The sequence below is a fragment of the Protopterus annectens genome, chromosome 4.part0 (genome assembly GCF_019279795.1).
Source record: "Protopterus annectens isolate FY-2018-M chromosome 4.part0, PAN1.0, whole genome shotgun sequence".
Classification (NCBI taxonomy): domain Eukaryota; kingdom Metazoa; phylum Chordata; order Ceratodontiformes; family Protopteridae; genus Protopterus; species Protopterus annectens.
The window spans coordinates 1,772,669,013-1,772,696,835 of NC_056733.1; the positions used below are offsets into that span (position 1 = coordinate 1,772,669,013).

Genomic DNA, 27,823 nt, shown 5'->3' on the forward strand with positions numbered 1-27,823 from the left:
GACTGGCTCCCAGCCTGAAGCAGAGAAACCTCCTGGAGCATCTGTGCATTTTGATATGGTAGTATGCATCCTGAAGGTCTATCGAGCACATCCAATTGTCCTGACCCAAAAAGGGTGGTATGGACTGTAGCGTGACCATCCGGAATTTTGTTTTTTTGACATAATTGTTTAGCTTGCTGAGATCCAGTATTGGTCTCCAGTCCCCTGTTTTTTTTGGTACCAAAAAGAATTTGGAGTAGATTCCGGATCCTTGCTGGTCTGCTGGGACTGGTTGGATAGCTCTTTTTGACAGCAGCTTTGATATTTCTAATGCTGCTTGTTCCCTTAGACTGGGTGGAATGTCTGGAAGGGATCCTTTGGGTTGGGGTGGGATGTGAATAAAGGGGATTTTGTAACCCTCTGATATGATCGACTGTACCTATTTGCCTTAAGTGAGGGAAAGCCAGGCTTTTGGGTACAGTGATAATCTTCCCCCGACTGCCTCCGAAGGTGGACAGCCGGGCAGCTCCTCAGGGATGCTGTAAGGGTTTATCAGAGAAAGTTTCTCTGGTACCCTGGTTTTGCAGACCACCTCTGCCCCTAGGGCGGCGTCTATTGCTGTTCCCCCCTCTGCCTCTAGAGGGGAATTGACTTTGTGCGTCAGATGAGACTCCTTGTGGTTTGCGGAACCACATCCCCCCCCCCCCGACTTTTGGGATAAGGTCTGGAAGAGGCAGAAAAATGGACTCCCACGGCAGAGAGAGTCTTACCTTCCTGCTCGCACCTAGTCAATGTATCCTTCACCTGAGGTCCAAACAACGTTGAGCCAAAGGGGGAATTGGTGAAGAATGCCTTGAAAGGGTCCGCAAAATTGCGGAGCTGCATCCAGGCGTGGCATCGTAAAGCTACACCTGTGCCTGCGGACCTACTCACCCCATCAGCCGCATATGAGATAAGCCGCATGGAGGAGTTTACAATCTAATTCAGGGTTGCCAACTGGGAGTTCATTTTGTCTTGGAACCCCTCAGCTGTCGGATTCTGCATAGCATCACCCATATCTTTGAGTAAATCCCTCTGGAGACGGGTGAAGTGACACAAGTAGTTCAGCGACCGCATGGCAAAGGTCACTGAGGAAAACATCCGCTTACCATACCGGTCCATGGTCCTAGACTCCTTATTAGGAGGATGGACAGGTACCGAAGGATCGGTTAATTCCTTCTTAGTGGCTGCAGCCACCACCATGGCATCAACAGAAACCTTTGGATAGGAACGGTTTCTCTTTTGGGTCAGCAATAAATTTTGACTGCCTCCTTGGGGTAGGTTCCACCGAATCAGGGGCCGTCCAAGCCTTCCATGCCACCACTTCCATGAGGGGGTCAAAGGGAGGAGACACCCAGGAGGTGGAAGGGCGAGAGCCAAACGCTGCAAGGTAAACCGACTCGTCCTCTGAAGGGTTAAAGGCGGGCCAGTTCCCCCTCTGTTTAAGGATTTCAAGGATGTCAGCAAAAGAGACATCCTCAGAGGGGGACAGAGGGGAACCTTCAGATTTCTCCAAGTCGGTGTCAGAGGTGATAGGCACAGGGGAGTCATTGTGCTTCCTCTTGCACTCTCTCTTCCGAGGTGGTTCTCCTACTGGATCAGGAGAAGCCTCGGAAGAGGAGGATATTCCCAATGGGGAAACCTGAGGAGCTGGCTCTCTCTGTTCTGTTACGAGGGGGTGGGTAGAAACCACCGCAGGTACTGAAGAGGGAGGAGCTGAAGGAGCCGACTGTGGGGTAGACACTGGGTCTAGCATGCTCCGCATGACCTCGAAGGTGCCCCGATCAGCCAAGGCCGAAGGTCCCCGCGGAGACAAGGACCCCCCCGGCATTGACAGGGATGGCTCCGAGGCCGATGTCTGAGCCGAACTCACCAGCGCCGATGCTCCAAGAGGGAGAACGGGGTCAGACAAGGGTCCGATGCCACTCGCCCCCTCGGAGCCGAGGGAAGACCGGCGCAGAGATCCCTCCAAGGAGGAAATCGGAGCAGATGACAAAGTCGAAAGGGAAGGTATCGGCTCCGACACACCAACAGCCACGGCTCCGACGAGCCCCGGCTCCGAACTCAAAAGAGTCGGAGGAGGAATAGAAGTAGGGATGGGAATAGCCACGGACTGTTGAGTAGGGCTATGCAGCATTTGGGCAAGTGCCTCGGACTTGCCGGAGCCAAGGTAATGGTTTGAGACTTCGAAACATCGACTCCAGCCGAAGCCGATGTTGAAGGAGCCTTAATGCTCCCAGCAGACGGCTCTGAAGCTGGAGCTGATGGCCTGGAAGTCTTAGAAGGCTTCCCCGACGCAGACTGGGTCGAGGGGCCTTCAGGCTTTAACAAGCCTCGAAGTATAAGTTTGTTTTTGCGTTCCTGCAGGACTCTAGGGCTGAATGCATGGCAAACAGCACATGAGTCCTGCAGGTGCAAAGGTCCCAGGCAATAGACACAAGAAGTGTGACCGTCTGTCAGAGACATTTTCTGACAGCACGAATCACACTTCTTGAAGCCTGAGACCTTGGAGTCTTTAGACATCCTAAAGAGACCAACACAGACATGACACACCCTTTAACCAAATGAAAAAATCCAGTCACACTGAAGGACAGGGAAAAAAGGGAGTGGGCCAAAGGCCTAAAAGTTAAAAGGGAATACAAACACAAGGGAGACCCAATTTAAACTAAAGGGATACTGTACTTAAAAACTAAACTAAATACAAAGGATAGGGTAGAAAATTGAAGTTTTTGACAAGAAAAAACTCACTAACCTGCCAGAGCCGGTAGAAGAAAGCACCTCGTCAGCTAAGCGGCAAACGAGATCTGAGTAGTTACCGCCTAGCATTGTGGGATATAGGGGAGCCTCGAGCCGGTGGAATAAGCTCTCGAGCTTTAGTATTGGCTGAGTCGGAGCCGATCCTATCCAGCAAGAATGAAGGCGAGATTGACAACTTAACATCTCTTATTACGTGCCACATTCTCTTCCACCCTTGCTTCTCATTTAAGCTTTCTCCACTTGTCTACCATCAACTACATATACTGCAGCTATTTTATAGATAAAAGATGTACATATAACAATTTTGTGTAGTTCCTGTGTTGGCATTAACTCATTGTTTTTAACAAGTTCTGTAGTCTCTGGGACGAATGTGAAAACAGACTGGATTAGTGTTCTATCCTGGTTAAGTTACACTGACATACAGAAACAGTGAAAAAAAAGAAATGAAGATGACAAGGGTGTCTCCTCCTCTTTATACAAGATCCTCTACGGGTCTATATTAGAACACTGAAGTTTCAAAACTTCGAATGTTGTAATATCGATCCTTATTCAGCAAAAGCTGAAAATATCTAAGCAACAGAAAACCAATTTTTTTCCTAGGGAAAGAATTTGGTTGTCCATTTCTGTTGCTTCAGTATTTTCAGCACCATGGTGGAAAGTTACGGGTCAGGTAAGTGTGCGATTGAGTGCGGGTTAGGTTAGTTAGGGTGCGAGTTAGGTATGTGTGCGATTGTGTGGACATGAGGGTTAGGGTGGGTAAGGTGGGTTAGGGAACGGGTCAGGTTAGGGTGCGATTGTGTGGACGTGAGGGTTAGGGTTGGTGAGTTAGGGTTACAGCACGGGTGAGGCGAGTGTGAGATAGTGACGGACCTTAGGGTTAAGGTAAGTGGACAGTTAGTGGTGTGTATAGTTTAGTGTGGGGTTAGGTGTAAGATTTTAGGTTAATGTGTGTGGATTGCTGTTTGTTTGGTGTGCTTGTGTTGTGTGTATGTGTTCTGGAAAAGCTAATTTTTTCCCTAGGAAAAAATTTGCTGTTCTGTATATGTTCAATGTTTTCAGCTTTTGCTGAATAGGGGTCGATACTGGAACATTCGAAGTTATGAAACTTCAATGTTCTAATATAGACCCTCCTCTACTGATGACTAGAGTATGGGAAGGGTAGATCTCCATGGGGCCACCTAAACATTCTGCAAGCTGACCTGGATGGTTTGCGGTCAGCCTGTGGTATAATCCCATAAGTAGTGAAGCACATTTTATTAGCACTCTACGATAATCAAGATGACTAGGGCAAGGAAATGTAAAACGAACACTGGAAACGTAGAAATTAACCAAATGCTAAGGAGGATCACTGGGAGACATTCTATGGACAATGCAATATCTTCCCTTTAAGAAATGATTGCCTCAGACATTACTACATAAAGAATCTCTGAGGAAACTGTGGCCTACTTATATATCTAAAGGAACCCTCCCACTGTTCCCTTAAGGAGCACTCTTCCGCTATTTTCCTAGTTTGGAACTGCATTACATTTGCTCGACAGCAAGAGTCAATAAGTTTATCTAGTAAGCTCCTTAAGTGACTTAGCATTCTACTTCCCACCTCCATCCCCAACTTCACCTTTAATCTTTTTTTCCACTAGTCCCATGCCCTTTTGGATGCCTCTCCAGATGCCATCTCAATCACATATCCAGTAGCTAATTTCACAGGTCTTCAACCCTCTCAGTGGAAAAAAGCTTTTAGTGGCAAAGGAAGGTTTGTCCTTGCATCTGCTACATGTACCCCCCTCTGCCCTTCAGAAGGACCCCCTCACATCTCAGCAATAAGAGCTTGTGCACCAATGTCATGTTCCCCATCTCTTTTAATCTCAAGTGAGAAGAGCACAAGCTCATATAGCCTGTGGACACATTACTTCCTTTCCATTCTAAGGATGATTCACGTAGCTTTCCTCTGTACTCCATCCAGCATCCTGATGTCTTTCTCCTTATAATGGTTTCCGAAAGCACATGCAGTACTCAAAGTGTAGTCTGAGTAAGGCATTCAGCATTACCTCTGCTTCGGAAATGTTTCTCTCAGAGGGCATCATTCTATTTTCTGCTACCACTGCATTCTCACTCTGCTGCTGGTGATAAACCCTTGATGTGATCACCCACACAACCTTCTGCTATGTAACATCAGTTCCACAACTCTTTACGGATACCTCACACCAGGGTTGCTTTGGCCTAACTGCAGTATTCTGTACTTGTTTTCAACAGACCTGACTACCATCTTTCCTCCTCCTTGTTCAGCCTTTCCAGATCCCTCACTAGGCTGCTCCCCCACATCCTCCAATGCTGCACCTACTTAATTTTGGGTTCCAGTAAAAGCAGGTGATCCTCTTTTCTATTTCTCCAGACATAAGACAAACTACTGCACCAAAGCACTTTCTCTCTCACTACAACCAACTGTGTTCTATCACTACTACCATACAGCAATCCAGTTCCTCACTCAGTAATGGTCCTACCCCACCAAATGATCTAAGTTTCCTATCAATCCACCTGTGCTGGACAGTCAAACATCCTTCTGAAGTCCAAGTAGACTATACATAATGTTACCCTCTCAGCAAGGTCACCTGTAACTCAAAGTACAGCTGTGCAAGTAAACTTACCATAACAGCAAATGTTCAAATAATCACTGCTGCAGTAAATTTAGCTATATGGTTAATACCCTACTAAGTATACAACACTCGGGTTAGCATCCAAAGCTTTAATGCAGTGTACACGTGCCCAAACCATTAGTCAACTCGAGCTGAACTGACTAAAAAGGCAGCTTTGAGTGCCAAGTCCTCCACAGCTTTCATGTCAATAGAGAGAGACTGAGGCTAAAGCCCAGATAAGAACAATGCTAGGGAAAAAAAATAATACTCCTCACCCTGGCAACTAAAAACTTACAAAAATTAGGGAACTGGAGGAAGGGAGTGGCTATAGAAGCAGTGATCATTTAAATACCTACTGCTTGGTAAGTTTACCTATACAAATATACTATGTTCATCATAAGGATCACTGCTACAATAGCCTTAGCTACATGGCAGATTACCATAGTTTAGACTGATTATGAGGATGTAGAATGAGAGCCCAGATGAACTGAGAGTATGGTCCGAGCAAAGTGGTCTTAGAGCTGGACATGCAATCTAGTTTGCAGTGCTTTGTAAAGACATATACAGGGGACAAAGTTGCTGCATCTAGAATCTAAACCTTTTCAAAAACCACAAGATCAAGCCAAGGCCCTGGTAGATTCAAGCCTTAACTCTATTCTAGATGAATGAGCTATTACTTTACGGTTCTTATAAGCCACAATAGTCAAAATCTAATGCAGTTGGCAGGCCACTTTTGAAAAACAATTACTGTTTTTCGAAACACTTTCACGTCTGAAGGAAAAAAAATGTGATCTAATCTCCTCCATTCCTTTGTTCTTGCCAAGAAATCTCAATTGTCCCTAATCAAAGAAATCGGAATGAGCAATTTTCCCCTTTGTCTGGAGGTGTGGGAAGAAAATTTGATATAAAAAGAAGTAATGTACTTACCATAACATTCCATCTGCGTTGTCCATTTTCATTTTTCCTCAGCTGATGGGTTCAGATCCAATCCCTCAGATCTGACTCAGCCATTGCTAAAGCTCATGGCAACCAAGAACTCTCGAGCTTCTCCCTTACCCATAATGCACCAAAAGACCTTGTTTGCAGACTTTTGCCAGAAAGGAGATACTAACTATGTACAGATAAAGGAGATTAAGATTTGCATGCAGTCAATGCATAAAAAGACTATCTGGAGATCAATACATAGTGACAGTGATGTCCCCCAAAGACTAATTATTCCAGAAGTTTGCAAAGGATGGGGCATGGTGGGTGGAGAGCTGAGGAATAATGAAAATAGACAACACAGATGGAACGTTATTATAAGTACATAACTTCTTTATCTGATTATGTCAATTTTCATTCTATCCTCAACTGATGGGACAGAGTCCTCCCAACTACCTAAAACCCTGGGTGGACTCAAGGAAAGACATTCATGAGCACAGCTGAACCAAAAGGTGCTCTACATCTGAAGAGCAGATCCAATTTGTAATGGTAACAAAAGTATGAGTAGCATCAGAAATAGCTCCTGCAGATATGTCGATCACGGACATCCTAGAAAAAAAATGAAGACTTGGCCAAGGATCTAGACGAATGAGCTCGTACTGGTTGTGGGAATGTAACACCCAATTTTTTATAAATAAATGATACATAATCAGTTAGCCATCTGACTAAGGTTACTTTGGCAACTGGTTTTCCCAATTTTAAGTCTGCAAAGGAAACAAAGAACTGGTCTGTTTTTCTTGTAACTTATTCTTTGCAGGTAAAAACATAATTCTGTGTGAGCATCCAGTAAATGTAACATGCATCTGTCTTTGTTAGTAAATTTGGGAAAGAAAAATGGCAAATTAATATGGACTGAATGATATTGTAATATGACACCACTTTGGGAAGAAAGGATGCATTGGTTCATAATGATACTCTTATCCTTGTGAAAAATCAAGTGTGGAGGTTTTGAAGACAATGCCTGAATTTCATGTAGCAGATGTAATGGCTACTAAGAAAATAGAAAAAAAAAATTCCAAGTAAAATATTTAAGGTCACATTTAGCTGCTGGTTCATAGGGGGAATGTACAAGTTCCTGCAGTACCAGACTGAAGTCCCATAGGGGAGTATGGTCTTTAAAGTGTGGTATTAAAAGCAGACTGCCTATCAAGAAAGCTCTGCATAGCTTTTGAGAGGCTATTAAGGAACCTTCAAATCCAGTGTGAAAGTTTGATATTGCTGTTAACTGAACTTTCATGGTTGAGGAACTAGTTCCTTCTTTAAAAAGGGCAAAAATGCAAGGATGTTGGGCACAGGAGCTGAAAAAGGTTCAAAGTGATTTTGATGTGCCTAATGCACAAATCTTTTCCATTCACTGGAACACAGTTTACATGCTGAAGGTTTGCATGAAGAAAGAAGTATAAGTTGAACAGGAGAAGAGAGCATAGGTTGTCTGGTTATTAATGGAATTGGAAAAGCCAGGCCGTCAGCCTGAGGTTTGATATGTCTGGATGGATCATGCCTGTCAGGTGAGACAGGAGTTCTCGAATTGGACCCAGAATCCAGGGTTGATGATGTAAACGAGGCCAAAAGAAGGGGAAACAAATCTGTTGAGGCCAGTAGGGTGGAATGAGGATGACTCTGCTCTTCAACATGGCAGCTTTCTGTAGGAATTTTGCAAATTAGCAGGAATGAAGTAGACCGGGGGCCAATCATGAAGAATAGTATCTCTCAGCGATTCCCCCTGCGGGGGGAATTAGGGCAAAGTAGCTGCAACATTTGCTGTTTAGGGAAGAAAGAAAAAGATTGGAGCGAGGCTGACCCCACTGACAAAAAATCATCGTCTCATTCTTGATGAGACCACCCGTGAGCTAGAAGAATGCACTTGCTCAGCTTATCTGGTATCACACTGGACTTCTCCGGAATGTGCGTTACTATGACAAAGAGGCTGGATGATAATCATCCATTACCACACACTGAGCGCTTCTCGACACAAGGGGAAAGATCTGGTTCCTCCTTGTTTGCTGATGCACCAAACTACTGACATACTGTCTCGTCTGAATTGCAATCATATCCGAAGGGAGAACATCCTGAAGGGTCTGCAACGCTAACAGCACTGCTCTCATCTCTTGGACAATGATATGCAAATTGGCCTCTTCAGGGGACCAAGTGCCTTGGACATATTTCTCCAGAAAATGCCCTCCACCCCAACTGGGAAGCATCCAATGGGCACTATGGCCTTGGGCTAAGGGGGAATGAACGAATGGCCTCGTAGAACCTGATTTGATTGAATCCAGCACTTGATATCTCTATTGCATCTGAGTGATTCGTATCAGAGTTAACATGGTTTGGTAAAGTATCGTCCATTGTGTTGCTAGCATCCACTGTAGAATCCTCATGTAAAATCTGGCTAAAGATACTAGGTGTTACTACCACTAACACTGATCCTAGAGCTAGGAGGACTAAGTGGGCTGAAATCTTGGTACTGCAGATTATTTTTCTGACCTGTTATCATATAGTTTCGAACCCTTGAGGGAGGCAGTGAAGCTATCATTGACTGTGTAAAACAGTGTTTCTATGAATTCCAAATCCTGTGTTGGTTCCAGCTGAGAATTGTAGTAGTTTATCCCCAGAAAAGAACATATCTGGAGAAGCTGATCTCTTGCCCTTATTAAATGATGCCTGGTTGGGGTGATAATGAGCCAGTAGTCTAGAAATTGAAACTCAGAATTCTTGCAGTCTCAAGTGAGCTACTACTACTGCCATACATTTGGTGAACACCCTGGGGGCTGTGGTGAGGCCAAAGGGCACAACTCTCACCTGGTAAAGACTGGCTTCTAGCCAGAAGCCCAAGTGCCTTCTGGATCGTCTATTCATCTTTATGTGATAGTAAACATCCAGTTGTCCTTAAAGGGAGAATGAACTTAACAGTGACCATCCGACATTTGGTGTGTTGAACTGACTTAAGATGCTGAGATCCAAAATTGGTCTCCAGTCTCCTTTCTTCTTTGGCACTAAAAAGAAGAGTAAGTTCTGGATTCTATCTGGCCTGGTGGGATCTCTTGAATAACTCTCTTTTCTAGCAGCTTTTGTATTTGAACTGCTGCTTGTTCCCTCTGATTGGGTAGAATATTGGAGATTTTTCTTGGGATTGGAGGTGAAAGGGAAAAAGGTATTAGACAACCTCAAGAAATAATCCTCTGCACCAAAGTATTGATGGTGATGCGGTAGTGTTGTCGCCTCACAGTAAGACACTGTCCTGTTAGATTCTCAGTTAGAGCATCTTCTGCGTGGAGACATGCGTGAATGGATGTACCTTCGTTGAAGGTTGTGCGTCAGGCCTAGCAAGCCGGTACGTAAAAATCAACTGCCAATCATTAGCGGACCGGAGTTCCGCTGTGGCGACCCCTAACTGGGAAAAGCCAAAAGACACAAACAAACCAAAGTATCTTTTTGTTATGTCTAGCCAGGCTCTCTGATGTAGGGATAAACGACCCCCAATTGCCTCTGGAGATGGGCAATCAGGCCTCCATTTAGAAGCGCTGGTGGGGTCCGTCAAAGAAAATCTCTGGACCCCTGGTTTTGTGAGCCACCTCTGCAGAAGAGGCAGCCCCAACCATTGGGAACCCTCCCTCCTCTCTGGGAGAATCTTCCTCCATGTGTGTCCTGAAAGGAACCCTGGAATTTCTTAAACCACACTGTTGCTCATCTAGTCAGGATGCAATAGACAAGACTTTGAGGGTTCTGTTCAAGCAGCTTTATTATAGACACACACATCAGGCTTGAGGCTTAATAACTTTAACTTAGATAAACTTAGATACAAACTGGCTACTACACTCATACACGTTCACAGTGGCTGCACTCTCAAAATGGCACTGAAGCTAGCACATGCTGACTATTTATATGTGCATTCAGTCTTTGAAACACATCTTAAAGATATAGCACACACACACTATTCTACATCCTCCCTCTGAGAAACAAGAAACGCAATGTTGACATTAATTGACATGCAAGCAATATAAATAATTATTTAATGTAAAACACAAGCACAGGAATATAAGTCGGCAAAGCAATACAGTCCACATACACAAATCCCAATAAATGTGGAGGGAAATCAGGCAGTTTTCACTTCACCAAGAACAATGCAAATTCAAAGCATGAAAAACTCTATTTATTGGTCATGTATATACAAACTCGGCAAGCGTTTTAACCCGACTGCAGGTTCAAAGTGTCCAATAAATACTCTATTCATAGTGACATCACATCCTATGAATTAACAAATAAAATACGCACATACTTCATCGAATGAATTATGCATGGTAAAAACAATACATATTTCCATAAAAATACATATACTAAATATGGTATGTATAGCAACACAATCTATTTACTAAAAGCCACTAACTTATTACTGCAACACATATATAACTGAGGAAAATGCATTCATAAAAGACAAAGTGTATAAAAAAGTATAAATGCATGGAGCACAGCATGAATAATAACCCTTAAAACCCATGCTGAAGGGAAGGAAACAGACTTTGATGTGCAGTGGGATAGTTGGGTTATGATTCATGCTGTGCTCCATGCATTTATACTTTTTTATACACTTTGTCTTTTGCAGTAATAAGTTAGTGGCTTTTAGTAAATAGATTGTGTTGCTATACATACCATATTTAGTATATGTATTTTTATGGAAATATATATTGTTTTTACCGTGCATAATTCATTCGATGAAATATGTGCGTATTTTATTTAATTAATTAATTCATAGGATGTGATGTCACTATGAATAGAGTACTTATTGGACATTACGAACCTGCAGTTTTTTTGGCTTGAAGAAGCCCAGTCGGGTGAAAGCGCTTGCCGAGTTTGTATATATATGACCAATAGATAGAGTTTTTCATGCTTTGAATTTGCATTGTTCTTGGTGAAGTGAAAACTGCCTGATTTCCCTCCGAATTTATTGGGAATTGTGTATGTGGACTGCATCCCTTTGCAGACTTATATTCCTGTGCTGGTGTTTTACATTTTTTATTTGGATACACAGGAACTCAGACTGTTGGGCAGCAGCCTTTGACATTACATAAATAATTATTTGTCATGCAATTATACAGAACTAAATACATATAGAAAATTACGTCCAGGTTACTGTACATTTCACACTAGGTCTGGAAATACAACCAAATCATGCGAGACAGAAACTAGAATCAGGTTTCAGGTTTCACAAATGGGACTGTCTCTGATGAATGTTCAGCTTTTGGGACATCAGGAAGATCATCAGGAATAGAAATTAAGACACGTTCTGCAACAGGAACATTGTCTGGATTGCTCTGAGATCTGGAGTCTGTATCACAGGAACAATGCCGTGATAAAATAGTTGAGCTCTAATCGTCCTGCTGTTCTTACCTTTAGGTCTCAACAAACTGGAACTGAAAGGCAATGTTGTTCTGGTTTGCCTAGACAGAAGTCTGAGCGGGCGAGCCAAATACATCGTAACCGGGTATGTTTCTGAGATTAAATTCAAAAAGACATTGGTATTGTCACGTTTTGACCTCTCAATTTCTTTGCACGTTCAGCTAGACCATTTGACTGTGGATATTCTGGACTACTAGTAACGCACAAAGTCTCATTCTTTTGGGAATTTCTGAAACAACTGACTGTTAAATTGAGTACCGTTGTCAGACATAACTGTGTGGACTACCATGGACTGAGAAATGACATCTCAACTTAGTAACAGCAGTGGACGTTAGGTTAGGTAGTAAATCAATCTCAAACCAGTTTGAATAAGAGTCTATCAAGTAATGCTGATTGTTCCACTTGAATATATCAGTGGGTACTGTTGACCAAGGTAGTTCAGGAACTGGACTTAGCTGAAGTGGTTCTTTTTGCAAATGTGGTTTAATACTACTGCATAATGAACAAGAAAGTACTTTATCAATGTCGTTTACTAGAGAAGGCCAAAATACTAGTCCTCTCGCCCTTCTTTTGATAGATGCAGAACATGGGTAACCATGATGCAAAATCTGGACATACTCATGCTATAAAGGAAGCAGGAACAACAATTTTGGCACCTTTGAAAATAATGCCATCTTTCATCAACATCTCATCTCTGTAAGGAAAGTAAGGTTGCACTTCAGGTGGTAAACTAGATTACTTTGACAGCCATCCAACATTAACATAGTGCTTCAGCTTTTGCAAAATTGGATCAGTCTTTGTATGATCTCTCAGCTCATCAAGTCTTGTGGTAGAAAAATTATGCACTTCAATAATGTCAAAGTCAAAATTCTCTGCATGAAGCAGTTCCTTTGTATTTCTGGGTGATCTGGATAAAGTATCAGCTAGATAAATAAGTCTGCCTTTTGTACAGACCATTCTGAAGTTGTACTTTTGCAATTTGAGCATTATTCTTTTCAATCTTGTTGGAGCTGAATGCATAGGCTTCTTTAAAATAGTAACTAGAGGTTGATCAGTTTCAATCTGAATAGCTTGACCATAAATATAATCATGACATTTTGAACAGGCAAATACTATCGACAAAATTTCTTTCTCGATTTAAGCATATTGCATTTCAGTTTGGGTAAGAGTTCTTGATGCATAGACTACTAGTCTGCCTTCTTGAAAAAGAGCTGCACTAAGACCAAATTTTGAACCATCAAAGGAAAGGGTTACTGTTGTTTTTTTACATCACAGTATCCTAATGTAGGTAGGGTGGCAATTTTCTGCTTAAGGACTTCAAATGCTTTCTGGTGCTGTTCCAGCCAAGACCATGTAACATTTTTATGCGTCAGCTCTCTCAAAGGTGCTGTCATCTCACTGAAATCTGGTATAAACTACCCTAAACAACTGACCATACCAAGAAAATGTTGTACAGCTTGAACATTATCTGGTGCTAGCATCTCAAGAATGGCTGCTTGTTTGGACGGGACTGGTTGCAAGCCAATTCTGTTAAGTAAATTACCTATATATGTCACTTCTGGTAGTTTGAATTTGCACTTCAGAGGATTGAGCTTTAAGTTCAGTTCACATGCTCGGCCTAAAACTCTCTTAAGGTTTCTGTTATGTTCTGCTTCTCCATTGCCTCCAATCAATAAATCATCTGCTATTACGGCACAAGGATAACCTGGAAAATTTTGTTATACTGCATAGTAAAATACTTCACTTGAAGAATTTATTCCAAATGGCATCCTTAGGAATCTGCATCTGCCAAACAGGGTACTGAAAGTAGTCAGTAATGGGGATCTGTAATCAAGCATCACTTGCCAAAACGATCTTTTTGCATCCAAGATGGAAAAAAACAGTGGCATTTGGTATTAGGGCTGCGACATTTGACTGTACGCATTAGATGATGTGGTCTCTCTAATGCTTTGGTCAAATCTTTCAGGTCAATGCACATTCTGATTTCATCTCAGCCTTACATGTGGGCTGCTACCACGGATTACACCCATTCAGTTGGTTCTGTAACTGGACAAATTATACCTTGCTGCACCATTTTATCCAGCTGAGCTTTAACTCTATCTTGCATAGCTATCAGAACATTTCTCGATGGTCTGACCACTGGACTGACCTCTGGGTCTAACTTCATAGAATACACGACTGGAAGTTTGCCCAACTTGTCATCGAAAACATTAGCCTATTCTGAGAAAATGGCTTCATAGATTGGTACTAGGCTATCAGCCCTAGGGCCTATACAAGCCTAGCCATAACAATTCCCTGGCTATTTTTTCCCACACTATTTACTTCCCTGGACCTCTGTCTAGCAGGGCAACTGATGTGATCCTCGGGGTGAATTTCCTTTCTCCCATCCAATCGTCAAAGTTCCTTTTGAAGAGGGCCAAAGAGGCACTCTGCTTGACATGTATGGGCAATCTATTGCAGAGTCTGGGGAGTCTCTGGGTCAGGAACCTATCCCTCCAGCATGTTTTGTTTATTGTGATAAGGTTTAGATCCCTGGAGCATGTGGCTCTGAGGGATTGGGATTTCTTTAAGTGTAGCATGCCCAACAGCTCTGGCTTTGACATGGCCTTGTATGTTAAGCAGAGATCGCCTCTGAGTAGATGATATGCGGCAGAGTATAGTTGGAGTTTTTTAAGGCGGTCAGCGTAGGGCATCTGCTTTAGGCCTGTGATTCTTTTAGTGAGGTATTTCTGTGGCCTTTCCAGTTGTTGCAGATGTCTTGAGAGGTACATATCAAATGGGGTGTTGTATTCTATAATGGGTCTAATGACGGATGAGTACAGTGGGACAATGACCTCCTTTTTTCTGGATGAAAAGACCTTAGTGATGAGGTGTGCCACAAAGAAGGATTTCCTGACTGTTGTGGCGATGTGGTTATCAAAGGTGAGACCACTGTCCACCTGTGTCCCCCAAGTCTCATCACACTTTCGGTGTTTAGTGTACTGCCACCTATATGGTAATTCACGGGTACATGTTTTTTCCCAAAGGGGATAAAAAGAAGTTATGTACTCACCATAACATTCCATATGAGTAGGTAACTTCATTTGTCAGCAACCTGTGGGTATCGGATCCGACCCGGATCCGAGCCGGCAGCTTTCCAAGCTAGAGATCCAAGCTCCAAGCTCCTCCCCTTTACCCATAATACCTTGCGACCTCCCTCCAGTCCTCAGATCGAGTTTGCCCAATTACCAGACAGCACCAAAACAAGCAAAACCTGAACATCCTAATCTAATAACTACCAGGAGTGAACCATATAATCCCTCAAATAATGAACTACAGGTTAGGGGGATGGAGGGGGGGGGGGGTCGGTTGCTGACAAATGAAGTTACCTACTCAGATAGAACGTTATGGTGAGTACATAACTTCTTTATCTGAAGTAGTTAACTTCATTTGATCAGCAACCTGTGGGACAGAGTCCCCAGCTACCAAAACTAGGGAGGCCCTCAAGGAAGAATATTCCGGAGCACTGCAGAGCCAAAGGCTGACCTCCCTCTGGATATCAGATCCAATTTATAATGTGAAATAAAGGTATGAGAGGAAGCCCAAGTAGCCGCAGAACAAATGTCATCCAAGGGGACCCTTGACCAAAAGGCAGCAGAGGTAGCCACAGAATGGGTAGAATGAGCATGAACCCCCACGGGCTCAGGCCAACCAGAAATTTTGTACATAAGCAAAATGCAGTGAGAGATCCACCTAGCTAGAGTCACCTTCGTTACTGGCTTACCCAAGGATGGCTTAGCAAAGGAAACAGAGCTGCTCCGACTTGCGAGAGGCAGCTGTTCTGTGCAAATAAAAACGCAACTGAGCATGCACATCTAATGAATGGAGTCTGTACTCCCCTTTGTTCTGGTAGTTAGGGAAGAAAACAGGCAGATTAATGGATTGGTTGATGTTAGCCTCGGAAGCCACTTTAGGTAAAAAAAGAGGGATTAGTCCTGAGGGATACTCTGTCCTTATGGAATACAAGATACGGAGGTTTAGTACAAAGGGCCTGAAGCTCCAATACCTTTCTAGCTGAGGTAATAGCAATCAAGAAGGCAGTTTTCCAAGACAAATACTTTAAGTCAACCGAAGCTGCAGGCTCAAAGGGGGGGGGGGGCAGTTAGAGCCTGGAGGACTAAGGTTAGGTCCCATGGAGGAACCGCATTCTTGACAGGAGGTCTTAAAAGAAAAGTGCCCTTCAAGAAGGTCTTATAGATCTTAGAGGAAGCTAAGGGACCAAGATTGTGATGTGGAAGTGGGAAATGGCCGCCATTTAAACCTTCACAGTTGAAGAACTGGCCCCCTGATGAAAGATGTGAGATAAGAACTCAAGTACTGCTGGAATGGGAGCCGTAAAGGGATCCAAATTCCTATGCCCGGCCCAGATAGAAAAATGTTTCCATTTATTGTTGTAGACTTTCCTGGTAAAAGGCTTATGTGCCGCCACCAGGATGGATTTAACTGCGGATGAGATGCCGGGAGTCCTAGCCACTAACAGAACTGGATCAACCAAGCCGAAAGCTTGAGGTCGTCCAGGTTCAGAATTTTCAATCCTGAAGGATGAGAACCAGACCCGGAATGGGATCTAAAATCCAAGGATGAGCTATAAGATGAGACCGCAGGTACGGGAACCAAGTGTGACGAGGCCAGAATGGGGTTATGAGGATAACCTTGCTCCCCAACCGGTGAGCTTTCTGCACGAATCTCGTTATTAACAGGAGAGGAGGATAAGCATAAAGAAGACCGGATGGCCAAGCATGAACTAGAGCGTCTCTGGGGCTCTCCCCTGGTGGAGGGATTAGAGCGAAAACCTCGCTGCACTTTGCGATCGAAGGCGATGCGAACAAATCGCAGCAAGGTTGACCCCATTTGAGGAAGATCTGTTTCGCTACTAAGGGGTTCAGAGACCACTCGTAAGGTGAGAGGATAGTTTGACTCAGCTTGTCTGCTAAAATGTTGGACCGACCCGGAATGTGCGTTGCCAGCAGAAAACGTTCGGTGGATATCGCCCACTCCCAAACTCTCATGGCCTCTCGGCAAAGATGGTAAGACCTGCCCCCCCTGTTTGTTGATGTACTAGACCACTGACATGTCTGTCTGAATTGCAATAGTCCCTAGAAGAAGAAGAAGGGCATAAGAGAGCTTGCAACGCTAGAAGCACTGCCCTCATCTCAAGGACAGTGATATGCAGAATGGTCTCTGTTGGAGTCCACGTGCCTTGAACGGTTCTGCCCATGCAATGCCCCCCCCAAGCGAGAAGCATCCGTAGTCATGTGGCTTGGGGTAGAGGCATCAAAAAGGGCCGCCCTTCCCGAAGCTCTCGGGAATGGAGCTACCAAAGCAGAGATTCCCTGCACACCCTGCTGAGGGGAATTGGGAAGTACAACGGATGTCAAAGGATGGACCACTGGACCTGCAAGGTCCATTGAAGAACCCTCATATTCAAGCGGGCTAGGGGTGACAGGTTGACACACGCCAACTCACGGGACAACTAACTCAATTTGTCAATCTGCTTACCCCGTTGGGACAAGGTTTGCAATCCGTTCTTGTAGAACGAGAAATTCTTAGAGCGCTTACCATGAGGACCACGGGTTTGTCTGCACGGGATTGTCCGAATGGACTGGTTTGCTCCTCAGATGTACATGACAGTACAGAATATACAAATTTTTTTAACACTCCAGCTGCTCTTTGGGACTCCACTGAGGGTGTTCCTACCGTTTCTAGCCATAACGGTAATGGTTCTATGGCACCTCCTGCTTCTACCTTTAAGGAATGGGTTAACTGTAAACCGATTTTCCAGTTTGCTGAACGCCATGAGAGTAATCTTGATGGGACTTCTTCCTTTTCCGACAGCATGCGGTCCCTTGAACATGCCTTATACAGGTACAAGACTTTAGAACTTGACAATCTATATCTGAATGAATGTCTTCATAAGCATATTGTACCTAAAGGTTTACGGGTACATAAATACCCTAACAATGTTATCAGTGGTAGTGACTTTCATTCAGAATTGATTAAAATATTTGATGAATGTGGCTTTGGTATTGTGAAGGCCATCATTAAGAGAAATGATACTGGAATTAAGGTCTTACAAAAAGACATTTTTAAATTGAATGAAAATGTTACTTCTGATTTGATGTTCACCATAGATGTTGAAAAACAAAAATATTATGATCTAAGGAAGCAAATAGATAAACAATGTGACATTGTTTTGAACCGTAAATACAGGAAACTTTATAGGGACATTAAGGAATACCACGAGGGCAGGCAGTATCCTAATCCACCCCAGGTTAGGGGTGGTTCTTCTTTCCAGTATGCCCCCAGAGATATTCCCATTGTCAACGAATTTCAGTCCCCTGTTCAAGAGCATCTTCCTCCTTTATCACCCTATCATTCTGCTGATGAGGCCAATGATGATTTTTTACCCAGGAGATCAGAACGCCTCCGCAAGCAATCGTACCACCAGCCGTCGAGCCATCACTATGTGGGGCCTCAACCCCCTCGGCAGGTGGGAGGGGTGCAACCCAGAGGGTGGAGGAGGAACAAGAAACAGGACTGGTAAATACTGGTCTCATAGATGTGACTGCTATTGGTGATTATTTTATGTACACATTGAATGGGTATCATATATATAATTACAGTGACGTAGTTATTTCTGAGACCTGGTCACAAAGGGTTTTAAATTTGTACCCAGTAGGGGTAGCAATTTAGTCAACACTATATTGGACGTCAAATTATTTACACGTAAACTTAATTTACAGCATTTGTTTGGTTCTACCACCATGGGCCATGGTCTTATGCTTAAGAAATCTAGTACCTACAATCCTTCCTTGCATCCGCAATTAAGGAACTTGGAAAATAGGATCGAGCATCAGATACGTAGTAAAAAAGGCAAGGCTAAATACGTTTCCAACCTCAATCAGGCTGAGACCACCCTTTTGATCGAACTGAGTAACAACTCCTCAGTCAGAGTTATGGAACCTGATAAGGGGGGTGGTACAGTTATTATGGATCAAATATTATATGAAGCTAAAATGTATAATTTGTTATAGGACACCACCAAATATACTACTGCTTCTTTAAATGAGGTTCACATTTCATATAAAAAAATTGATTTGGCCATTAAAGTTCTTTTAGACCAAGACATTATAGAAATTAACCTTTTTTCTTACTTGGACAATCCCAATCCTAAAGTACCCATGATATTCGGTGTGCCCAAGATCCATAAAAATGCACAGGACCCCCCCCCCCCATAGACCAACTGTGGCCGCCCAGGGGTCCAAAACCCATAATCTTTCCAAATTCCTTGATTGGAAATTAAAACAGCTATGGGGGAAACAGGAACACCTACTCAAGGACTCCTGGGAATTTTTACGGGGAATTACTAATGACCTTCACAGGCCTAATTTATTGTTTGTTACCATCGATGTGGTAGATCTGTTTTCAGTAATCCCACATGCGATTGGTTTGGCCTGGATGGAGGAGGCTCTTTGGGAATGTAAGGGTGTCACTAACAATGATGTACATTTGATTCTTGAATTATTGGAGTTGGTCCTGGGTAACAACTTCATATATTTTTGCGGTGAATATTTCCAGCAGACATCAGGTGTCTCCATGGGAGCAAATTGTGCTCCCACCTATGCTGACATTATTTTGTCAGTATGGGAGAAAAAGTTTGTCCTTTACAGTGAATTTTCCAAATATTGGATCCACTATACTAGGTTCCTGGATGACATCTGTATCTTTTGGACAGGACCCAGCCACTGCATTGAAATTTTTGAAGTTTACATACAATACATCAGTAGATCAAGTAAATTATTTAGATGTCACCCTTTCCAAGCAAGTTGGTGGTTTCAGTTCATGTATATATGGGAAGCCTTCTTTTTCCAACAGCTATTTACACTACAACAGCTCACATCCTAAATTTCAAAAAAGGTCTATACTCAAGGGTCAATTTGTTAGAGTTTCCCGCATGACATCGGATGACATTCTTTTTCAAGTTGAGGGGGACAAGTTGAGTCCCCTTTTTGTAGATAGGTGATATCCCATTACTTTGATTAACTCGGTTCGGGAAGAAGTTCAGCTAGCTAGGGGTAATAGATTTTGTCCCATTTTTGGGAAGAACCGCGTAGAACAATCTGATGATTCTACCCATAGCCCATTTATTTCACTAGTTTCTAACCAAGTGTTTGTTACTGAACATAGTGATGATGTGGGACAAATTAGGTACATTATTCAAAAGGAAATGAAATTATTTCAGGATTTTACAGACTTGAGCAAATTCAAGGATATAACATGTAAATTTGTATATAAAAGGGGTTTTAATATTAAGAGGATCTTGGAACATAATAACAGTCAAGGACCCTCTGACCACCACAGGAAAGGCACGTTTCGCTGGGGACGTTGTTCTCAGTGCAAACACGTCATTAATCAGGAATATGTTTATTTGGAAAGCAGGAATAGGAAAATTTGTTCCTACCATTATTACAATTGCAACTCAACTGGTATAGTTTACTTGGCTGTCTGCCAGTGTTGCCAAGCGTTTTACGTTGGCAAGACCGAAAGGCAGCTTAGAAGACGCATTTATGAACATTGTTATGAAGTACAGAAACAATGTAACACGAATGCACTTTATAGGCATACAGTTGTTTGTGAATCTGCAGTTTTTATGTTTTTTGTCCTGGAAGCAGTTCCTAGATGCATTAGAGGTGGACATTGGGCAGCACGATTGTCCCATAGGGAAACGTGCTGGCAGATTCTTTTGGAATCCAACAAACCTCCGGGCTTGAACGATTCCATTTCTATAATGCCCTATTTGAAACTCAAGGCAGACCTATTGTAATGTCAAGCAAGTTAATTCTATAAGGATTTGCCTATGTATGTTTAATAGTAATTTTTACACCAATATATGTGTATAATCAGTAGATATTTATATTTTTCTAACTTTGAACATACATATATATATATATATATACATTTTTTACTTCAACTATATTTATTATTGGCTACAGGCTACAACAGTATTTTTTAATATGGAAGTTGTTTTGTATTTCATGTACATGGAATATTTTATTGTTTTATTAGTAATTCAAATTATTTTTATGATTCAATGCAATTGTGGGTTTGTGTTTTTGTAAGTCACCTGCAATAATTTGTAGTTTGTTTTTTCTTGCAAGTCCAATTTCAATTGTTAACTCAGTTACTGCTTTAAGAGTGTTTTATTTATTTAAGTAATTATTTAATTAATCAATTAACATGTGTATAATTTCAGGGGAATACTGTTTGATTTTCATCTGATGAAGTTGCATTGTCGACGAAAACGTGGAGATATTTGTGGCGTTTATTAAAGACTTTTATCAAAGGCTTTATTTTCCTGCGAAGTTTTTTATTCCTGGAAGTGGTGATTTACAGCTCCAGTCGAGCTTCGTTGTACCTTATTGTGAGGTTGGCTGGCGTACTCCTTGGTGGTTGTTCCTGGTCTGCTTGCTGCTTCTTTTTGTGGAGGGATAGTTTTTCAGCATTTTCTTTGGTTTGCTTTGACAGATTGATAGCTACTGCCATAAACCCTAGAGCCCTCAGGACTAATTATGCTGGTGGGGCCGGAGACTGTAGAAGAGCTAAGACGTGGAGAGTTAGCTTGCGGAGTCTGTCTGACGTCAAGAAAGCCTTGGACTGAAATGTGTCTATTCTGGCCCCTATGAAGTCCAGGACCTGAGCAGGCTGAAAGGACAATTTTTTGTAATTTATAGTGATCCCCAATTGGCGGGCCAAACGCAGGAAATAATCCCTGGCCAAGCATAGTAGATGCCTGGTGGGAGCGGCGAGGAGCCAGTCGTCCAGGTAAGGAAAGACCTGTATTCCCTGAAGCCTCAGGTGGGCCGCTACAACCTCCATGACCTTGGTGAACACCCTGGGGGCTGTGGTGAGGCCAAAAGGGAGGGCCCTGAACTGATAATGACTGGCCACCAACCGAAAGTGGAAAAACCTCCTGGATTGCCTGTCCATTAGAATATGATAGTACGCATCCTTGAAGGCTATGGAGCACATCCAGTTGTTCTCCTGCAGAAGGGGGAGAATAGATTGAATGGTGACCATCCGGAATTTTTCCTTGGCAATGAACAGGTTCAAAGTAGACAGGTCAAGAATCGGCCTTAAGTCCCCCATCTTTTTTGGCACCAAAAGAACCTGGAGTAATTGCCTGATCCGGACTGGCATGGGGGGGAACGTGCTGGATGGCTCTTTTTCTTAGCAGCTGTTTTATCTCTAAAGCTGCTGCCTCCCTCTGACTGGGTGGGACATCGGGGAGGTGCCCCAACTGAAGGGGAGGATTCACGAAGGGAATAGAGTAACCTCTGGATATTATTCGGTGCACCCAGCGATATGTTGTGATGGGCTCCCAATGTGCTAGGTGTTCCGAGAAATGCCTCCAGAGAGGAGCAGCCGGGCAACCCCTCAGGGTTGCTGCGCGGGTCGGTCGGAAAAGGGTTCCCTCGACCCGAAATTCTTCGCGCCCCCCCCCTCTGCCTCTGGGCCGGCATCTGCCTTGTCCTCCCCTGCCTCTGAAGGACGAAGGGTCCGGAGCAAAACGGGATTGTTGAAATTTCAGGAACCACATCTTTGTTTGCCCTCTCTGGTTCCTGGAAAAGGACCTTTGAGGAGCCGAGAAGCGGATTCCGACGGCAGACTTTTTCCCGTCTTTCTCGTTCTGGAGCAGCGTATCGCAAACGGTCTTGCCAAATAGCATAGAACCGTCAAAGAGTGTTCGCGAAGGACGCCTTGAAGGGTTCCGCAAAACCGCAAAGACGGGGCCAGGTGTGACGCCGTAAGGTGATGCCTGCTCCGTTGGCTGTAGCTGCCCCCTCCGTGGCATGGGAGAGAAGCCGCATAGATGTGCTGGATATCGATTTTGAAGTGGCCATTCGTGCAGAGAAGGTTCGTTTGCCCTCGGCCGACATGGACTCTGGGGGTGACCCAGCATACTCGGACTAGATCCCGCTTAAGCAGAATCACATGTGCCAAGTAGTTCAGCGCCCTTACGGAGAAGGTGGCTGAAGCAAACATCCGCTTTCCAATGCGGTCCATCGTCCTGTGCCAGTTCCTTCTTGGTGGCAGCCCCCACCATCATGGCATCTACTGGGGAACCTTTGCTCCACGCTGTCCTGTCTGTCGGGGGACTAAGGATCTTATCTGGTCTCCTGGGGATCAGCTCTACAGTGTCAGGCTCCTTCCACGCCCTGGTAGTTATAAGATCTACCAGGGGGTCGGCCGGAGGGGACACACAAGAGGTAGATGGGCCTGCGTCAAACGCCTCCAGAAACAGACTCATTCGAGGAAGGTTTTTGGACTGACCACCCCCCTCTAAGGCACAGCATCTCCATGATGTCTCCAAAGGAGACGTCCTTGGGGTGTGACCTGGGGGGAACCTTCCCCTTCCTCCAAGTCAGTGTCTTTTGTGAGGGACTCGGGAGAGCCCAAGTGCCTCCTTTTACACTTTCGTTTGTGAGGAACCTCCTCGAGGGGGGGGGGGGGTTGTCCGAGGAGGGCTTACCAATCCGGTCCTGTTCCTCTAGAGGAACCATCTGGGATGTAGACACAGTCTGTCACTGGGGTAGGATGATGGAAGACAGGCCCGTCTGCGAGGGAATGGCAGGTGGATCCATAGCACGAGCCTGCGGCCTTGAGTCTCTCGAGAGGACCCTCTCTACGACGCTGAAGGCCGAGGGTGAACCGCTCTCCCTGGGATCAGAGAGCAGCCCCCTCAGATCCGACGTGTGGATCGGCGCCGGAGCCAAAGTGACCAGACCCGAAAGAGAGGTGTGCCCCAACTGCATCGGAGCCGAAGACACATTCACCCCTCCGGATCCGAGGCTCGGCTCACAGCCCCGAGAGCTCGGATCTGAAAAAGGATCCGACAAACCTGAGGGTAAAGCTGGCGAAGTAGCGATTACCATCTGCGCTGACTCCCTGGCTCCAAGGCTACCTGGATCAGACGGCTCCGAAACCCGACAATGGATCAGAGAAGTTGCAAAGGGGGCCGAGCTCCCCCCCAGAGGGGGGGGGGGGCAAGAGCACTCCCATCTGCATCTGGGCCTGGAGGAAGCGACGCATCATCCGGTCCATGTCTGCGTCCGAAAGGCTCCTTGCTGATCTAGAAACCGCCGAGGCTGACTGGGAAGGCCGCCTCGACGACCTTGAAGGTGGCCGGGTCTCCTCCTCCGGCTCCAGAGAGAAACGTGGAGAACGGAGCCGAGAGGGGGAAGACCTGGAGACCTTCAAGGGAGAGCAGAGCTGCTTAGCTGGCGGGGCCGAGGGGGCAGAATCGGCCCGCCGCTTGTGGCTCCTATGCCTCTCCCTGTCCTTGTCTCTCTCCTTCTCCTGCCTATCTTTCTTTCTGGGGTCCCTCTCATCCTGGGACACAGTGGGAGTTTGAGTCCCGACCAGAGGAGCAGGAATCGTTGGCTGAACAGCCGCGGCTAGTGCCACTGAGGGAGAGGAGGAAGAAGTAGAATCAGCGGGTAAAAGGCCTGTTAGGATTAACTTGGTCCTCCTGTCCCTCAAAGCCTGGGGGTTAAAGGCGGCACAGATCTGGCAGCCTGATGACAGATGCGCCACCCCCAGGAAAATAGCGAGTGTGGCCATCGGCTAGGGACAGCTTATGGCCACACTCAGAGCATTCAGAAAAAATGGCCTTAGGGCCTTCGGCCATGACTACTCACACACACACCTTCACACACAGATAAGGGGAAGGGAAAAGCTAAGACTAACTGACTACTAAAAATAAAATAAGCTAAATAAATTAAGGGTCGATTAATGCACACACACACACAGACACAATTTAGTTTGAAAAACAGAGCAAAAAAACCTTTGAACAACTCACAAAACCACCAGGAGCTCATCACTCGTGCTTCTAGAAGCCGCGGCAAACAAGATCTGAGGACTGGAGGGAGGTAGCAGGGTATTATGCGTAAGAGGGAGGAGCTTGGAGCTCGGATCTCTAGCTTGGAAAGTTGCCGGGTCGGATCAGATACCCACAGGTTGCTGATCAAATTAAGTTAACTACTTCAGATCTATATATTTCTTGGCACTGAGCTTGAGCCCATGGCTCTGGAACAAAGCATCTGTTTCTGTAAGGCCCTTTTGTAGAGCATCCACATCATTTGGGGATTCAATAATGGCTCCCAGTTTGCAGCAATCTGTGAACTTTGTTAGCCAGAGTCCCTTAGTGTTGTGGCCTGTACTTCAGAGAAGTAGATGCCAAACAAATAAAATTGGAACTAGGAGATGTGCTTATATGATGAATTTCTTTGGAAAAGGAAAGCAGATTCATTCTCAAACTGTCGCCGAGACCCAATAATGACTGCAAGGGTCTTCGGACTACAGAGAACAAGCTGCAACAGTTCTTAGCCAAACATGAGCGTACTACTGAGCCTTCGGTTTGAATTTATTCACCTCCATAAGCAGGTTTCGCAGAACTAGCCACATTGAGTTGTTCATTACCTCTCACTTTAGCAAATGTATCTGCTGATATAATATTACACTTTGAACCAGTGTCTACTTTAAGCTCTGCGGATTTACCACTGATCTGGACAGTACAAAACACTTCATTGTCAACAAAGTCACTGCATCAACCTTTTCACCAACTGCAGATACACCATCTATGTAGAAAGCAGACTGCTGCAATTCTACTTGACTAGTTTGCTTTTTTGAGTAACCTTTCTTTACAACTCTGCGGGGTTCACCTGATTTGCAAAACTTTTGAATTGAAACTGATTCCACTTTTTTACACTTGTGGCATGGCTGACCAAATGCTAAGCATCTCGCTCAAACTCATGATTGGCACCACAACTGCAACAGTTAACAATAAAGCTGGATTTGGGTTTTGCTGACTCACACCTGTACTGCACTGGGCATGCTCCTTTCTTAGAACTTACTGGAAAACTACGTGGTTTCCCTGCTAAACCAGCAGGGGCTGTGGCTGCCATGTGCTTAGGCCTGCTTTTGCTTGTCATGTGTTGTATGCTGTCTATACTTGCTCTGGAGTTTGCTGAAACCATACTCTTATCACTTGCAAACATACTTGTGTGCCTTTCTGTAACTTCATGGATCTGACAACTCTCAATAGCTTTGCTCCTGTCATGAAGCAAAATCTTTCTCACAGCAGCACTATTAACACCATACACAAACCTGACATTTATCAACTCATCCTTTAAGTCACCAAACCGACACATTTTAGCTTTGTTCCTCAGTTCAGTTATATCAGCTATGTTTCCCCTTGGTGTCTGATCTCTTGTATAAAACAAAAGCCTCTCTAATTTAAAATCTGTCTAGGGGGTTATACATTTCCCTGAATTTGCACTTCAAACACTCGGGCTCTTCCCTTGATTCAGCCTGTAATAACAATATGACAGCTTTCACCTTCTCCTTTATATACTGCTGGTGTGTTCACAAATGAACACTCTCTTTCAGTGGCCTCTGACCCAGATAAGTTTAGCAAAATGAATGCCCTAGTGCGTACAGCTTTATCAGGATAAGCTGCTTGTATAATATCATACTCAAATATTCTCAGATTCTCTGCAACATTCTGATCAAAGACAAGTGGTAAGGGCTTTCAAATTCCTTCTGCCATATTAACACATACCAGTTAAGGATTTTGCAAATATGCATGAACATACACACATATACATATGCCAAAGAATTATGCCAGTACTTGTAAATTATGCCCAATAGCACAAAAAGCCTCTGTATAACTGAACTTTGCGAAACAGGTCTCTAGGGCACTGTAATACTCTTGAAATCACTGAACTGTAAGAAATCACCTCTTAGTTTAAGTAACATCTTGAAATAACTGCACGGTGTGAATGCACTGGGCAGAAAAAGCACAGAGGAAGAAAATTTTCAAATAACTGGACTTTGCAAATAAACAGTACCCAACACACTGAAACTTCCCCAAAATGGTGGTACTTTGCTAAATAATTCTTTACAGTACAAGAAACACTCTGTAATGGCTGCACTTTGTAAACAGACACACCCAGCACAAGAAATGTTTTCAAAATGGCTGTATTTCGACTGCACTTAACGAAATAGTTGCACTTTGCACACAAACTTGCTCTTTGGAATAAATGCACAGTAATAAGCACAAACTGTAAGCACTTTATACACAGAGATACTTTGAATAACTAGTTACGCCATTAATACAATACGTAGTAGTAGTTATGCGAAAACACAGCACAAAACATGCAGTCGCCTTGCTTTATTTATGCTCAGTGTGCCCTTTTTGCCATCATTATATTCATTTTGCTCATTTAATGTCTTTTCATGCTCATTGTACTTTTCTTGTGCTCGTTTTTGTTTAAACATGCCCATTTTGCTTCAAACATGCTCGAGGTAACTTCTAACACTATGTACTTTTCTGACAATCATTTTATCAGATATCTTAATTTTAAACATTTTGTTTAATCAATATGCCTTTTGGGCATCTCACTTGTTTAATAATGAGGTTTGTGGCATTTGTTTTATCTTTTTTTTTTTTAAATAAAAAACTGCTTGTGCAAATTTTCATTACCTTTGTTTCTTTTCTCGCGCATGTTCGTGCTCGTTTCTCTTAGTTTATCTTCATTGTTATCTCTGCACATCGTGGCTCTGAATATCAGTCTCTGAAATCCCACTTCTGACACCATATCGCTCTTCTAATCAGGATACAACAGATGAGACTTAGTAGTCTCTGTTCAATCAGCTTAATTATGTACAAACACATCAGGATTGAGGCTTAACTTTAACTTAAATAAACTTGCATACAAACTAGCTTTTACAACTCGTACATGTTCACTCTATGGCTGCACTCTCAAAATGGCACTGAAGCTAGCACGTGTTGACTATTTATAAGAATGTTCGGTCCTTGAAATGCTTCTTAAAGATACAGCACACACACACTATTCTACACGCATCTTCCAACCACCTCACTGATTCCTAGAAAGGATCTTTGAGGGGTTGAAAAATGCAGACTCATGGCAGACGGTCTTTCC

General features: G+C 43.8%; 1 protein-coding gene across 1 annotated transcript in view; it reads right to left on the reverse strand.

The window, feature by feature from the left end:
• LARP1 (La ribonucleoprotein 1, translational regulator) overlaps positions 1-27,823 on the reverse strand; it is a 3,464,554-nt gene that overhangs the window by 1,497,963 nt on the left and 1,938,768 nt on the right. The gene's annotated exons all lie outside the window — the stretch shown is intronic.